Source organism: Hylobates moloch, unplaced genomic scaffold (genome assembly GCF_009828535.3).
Source record: "Hylobates moloch isolate HMO894 unplaced genomic scaffold, HMol_V3 SCAFFOLD_23, whole genome shotgun sequence".
Taxonomy (NCBI): Eukaryota; Metazoa; Chordata; class Mammalia; order Primates; family Hylobatidae; genus Hylobates; species Hylobates moloch.
Genome location: NW_026652298.1, coordinates 33,529,912 through 33,533,590, shown reverse-complemented (window position 1 = coordinate 33,533,590; position 3,679 = coordinate 33,529,912).

The following is a 3,679-nucleotide window of genomic DNA, read 5'->3' as shown; positions in this document are numbered from 1 at the left end:
CTTGAGATTTTGTCATTTTAAAAATATGGTTACATGTACCTTAGACGACCCAAGGTGGTTTTCTGGGGTCTGTCCCTGCCTCCCAGTTGCAACCGGAGAAGGTTGTTGCTGTGGGCTGGAGGTCACTTTAGTTGCCTGTTTCTCATGGTTGTGATGTGTGCTCCAGGGTCAAGCTGAGCCACGTTCCTTCTCAGCTCAGTTCCACCCAGGTCAGTCATTTCAGCTGTGTGCGTTACTTGCAGTTGTGGCCCTGGCTGTGAGGTGGATTCTTGTACTGCCCTCTGTCAGCTGTTTACAGATGGGTTGACTACCACTGCCACTATTGCCATCATATCGCCGCTCGGCACAAAAGCCTCATTTTCTCCCACGGTTGGGTATGCTTCACCCCATCCCTCTGGTGAGGGCCCCATGAGAAGGAAGAGGCAGGAGCTGGTGCCAGCAGTGGACTGGCATTGGCCTTTGTATTTAATTTTAATTGTTTATCACTCAAATCAGGTACATTTGGAATAAACCTAAGAGCCACTCTTTGGGGTCACATGCAGCTGCCAGGGTTTGTGTAGTGATCTTCCTCAGAGGTGATCCCTTCAGCCTGGACTCATTTTCCCTCTGCCCCTTGGTCTCTCCATCTTATCACGTGTGCACGAGTCTGTCTGTCTGGCTTTTTATCTTCTCCGTCTGTGCCTCTCTCCTCCCATCTTGACCCCTTCCTGTCATCCTCTATGTCCCACTGTCTCTCTCCTTCTCTCCAGTTTCTGTTCCATCTTGCTGCTACCCTTGGCCCTTCCTACGGCCCCTTCCCCCTGCCTTGCTCCTGCTGCACACTTTGCACCAGGGCCTTGCATGGCCCCTTTCCGCCTCCCTCGCAGCTCAGGTTTCCTGGCTTCTCCATGCACTGTCCCTGCCCACGCTCGCTTCTCCCCAAGCACCCAGGTTCCATCCCTAGGCCCATCATACCCCTGGCATTGGCTAATCCCTCATGCTGGGGGCCAGGCACTTGCAAGTCTAACTTCATCTTCCCAACAAATTTAGGAGGTCCGCAGCCTTGTGATACCCACATTACAGTGGAGAAGACTGAGGTCCAAAAAGGAAAAAGTCTCCATGAGGTCAGGGACCTTGTTTGTCTTAAATATCACTACATCCCTGGTGTATGGTCTGGCAAATAGTAGATGCTCAACACATATTGTTGAATGAATTGCTAATATAAGTTACTATTTAGGACATTATTTCCTATTTGTGAGTGATTTTGCCTCCAGGAACATTTGGCAGTGCCTGGAGACATTTTTGGTCGTCACAAGTAGGGAAAACGGCTGCCACCAGTATCCAGTGGGTGAGACCAGGGATGCTGCTAAACATCCTATAATGTGCTAATGCACGGAACAGCCCCCACAACACAAAATGATCCAGCCCAAAATGTGAGTAGCGCCGAGGCAGAGAAATCCTGACTTGGAAGAAGAAAGCCAAGTACTTTAGGGAAGAAAAACGGTCTCGGCCGAACCTGTAGTGAGAGCAGGCAGGACAGTGACCTCACCCTGCCCCCAGGAGAATGATCTCACGCTGCCCCCAGGAGAGTGACCTCACCCTGCCCCTCTGGGAGCAAGAAGAAAACCTATGCATGTACGTTTTTATAAATCTTCAAAGAACCTAAAAGGCAGAAGTGATCCCTATTTTACATACGAGAAATCCAAAATTCAGAGAGGTTAAGCAACTTGCCCAACATCGCACAGCCACCAAGGGCAGAGTTAGGTTTAGAGCCCATGTCCACCCATGTCCATCTGACTCCCGAGCCTGTGCTTCTCCCACACTCCCACTGTGTAGTCCCTGGAGCAGCAGCATCTGTGGCATCACGTGGATGCTGGTTAGAAATGCAACATCAGGCTGAGCGTGTTGGCTCAGTCCTGCAATCCCAATACTTTGGGAGGCCAAGGCAGGAGGATCAATTGAGGCCAGGAGTTCAAGCAGCCTGGACAACAAAGCAAGACCCCATCTCTATTAAAAATTAAACAGCCAATTAATCTGGCATGGTGGTGTGTGCCTGCAATCCCAGCTACTTGGGAGGCCGGGGCAGGAGAATCGCTTGAACCTGGGAGGCAAAGGTTGCAGTGAGCCAAGATCGCAACACTGCACACCAGCCTGGGTGACAAAGCAAGACTCCATCTCAAAAAAAAAAAAAAAAAAAAAAAAGCCAGGCAAGGTGCCAGGCGTGGTGGCTTATGCCTGTCATCCCAGCACTTTGGGAGGCCGAGGCGGGTGGATCACCCGAAGTCAGGAGTTCAAGATCAGCCTGGCCAACATGGTGAAACCCTGCCTCTACTAAAAATACAAAATTAGCCTGGTGTGGTGGCTCATGCCTGTAATCCCAGCTACTTGGGAGGCTGAGGCAGGAGAATCACTTGAACCCAGGAGGCAGAGGTTGCAGTGAGCCAAGATCATGCCATTGCACTTCAGCCTGGGCAACAGGAGCAAAACTCTATCTCAAAAAAAAAAAAAAACCCAGGCGTAGTGGCTCACGCCTGTAGTCCCAGCTACTCGGAAGGCAAGGTGAGAGGACTGCTTGAATTTGAGGCTGCAGTGAGCCATGACTGCACCATTGCACTCTGGCCTGGGCAGCAGAGAGAGATCCTGTCTCCAAAAAAGAAAAAAGTATCAGGCCTCAGCTCGGGACCTGATTCCGAGTCTGCATCTCGGCAAGACACTGGGTGATTTGTGTGCACGGTAGTTTGAGAAGCTCTGGGGCCTACTGCATAGCCCTCAACCTCTTGCTGTTTTCTAAAATTCCTGCAGAAACTGCATTCCTGACAGACTTGCCATAATGGAGCAGAGTTGCAGATCACGACAGGGAATATTAATAATGAGTCTTCAAATCAGAACCCCACTAGACAGAGCCACCAGCTGGCAGTACGTCAGCACTAACGGTGACAATTTCCTAGCACTCCTGGGGACAAGCCCATAAGTGTAATTGGCACCAAGCAATAGAGTTGTCACAGCTTTCACCTGCCGCATTAGGGCAAACTGCTTTTATGTCTAAACCACTCAGCCTGAAAGCTTCTTCTAAGTAGAGCCTGGAATTAATCTTGATCCACCGTAATTCAAAGTATCATCAGATTTTCATTTCCCAGAGTGAAAGCGCGCCCCCAATGCCATGTTTTATGGCCTTCTTTGAGCCTCTACAAGTGCTTGTTTGGCAGCAATGTTTCAGAATCACCAAACCATGGGGATGTTCTGCTAGGTAATTAGCCCAGGCCAGTGGACTCAATTTTTTTTTTTTTGACACATTCTAACATTTTCAGAAAAATATATGGCCCAAGGAGGGGACTTGGCTGTTCAGCTGCAGCCTGCACGGGAAAGAACTGTTAAAACCAACAAGGCCGGGCACAGTGGCTCACACCTGTAATTCCAGCACTGTGGGAGGCCGAGGTGGGTGGATCACCTAAGGTCAGGAGTTTGAGACCAGCCTGGCCAACATGGTGAAACCCGTCTCTACTAAAAATCCAAAAAAAAAAAAAAAAAACTTAGCTGGGCGTGGTGGCGGTCGCCTGTAATCCCAGCTACTTGGGAGGCTGAGGCAGGAGAATCTCTTGAACCCGGGAGGTGGAGGTTGCAGTGAGCCGAGACTGTGCCACTGCACTCCAGCCTGGGCAACAAGAATGAAACTCCATCTCAAAAAAAATTAAAAAAAAAA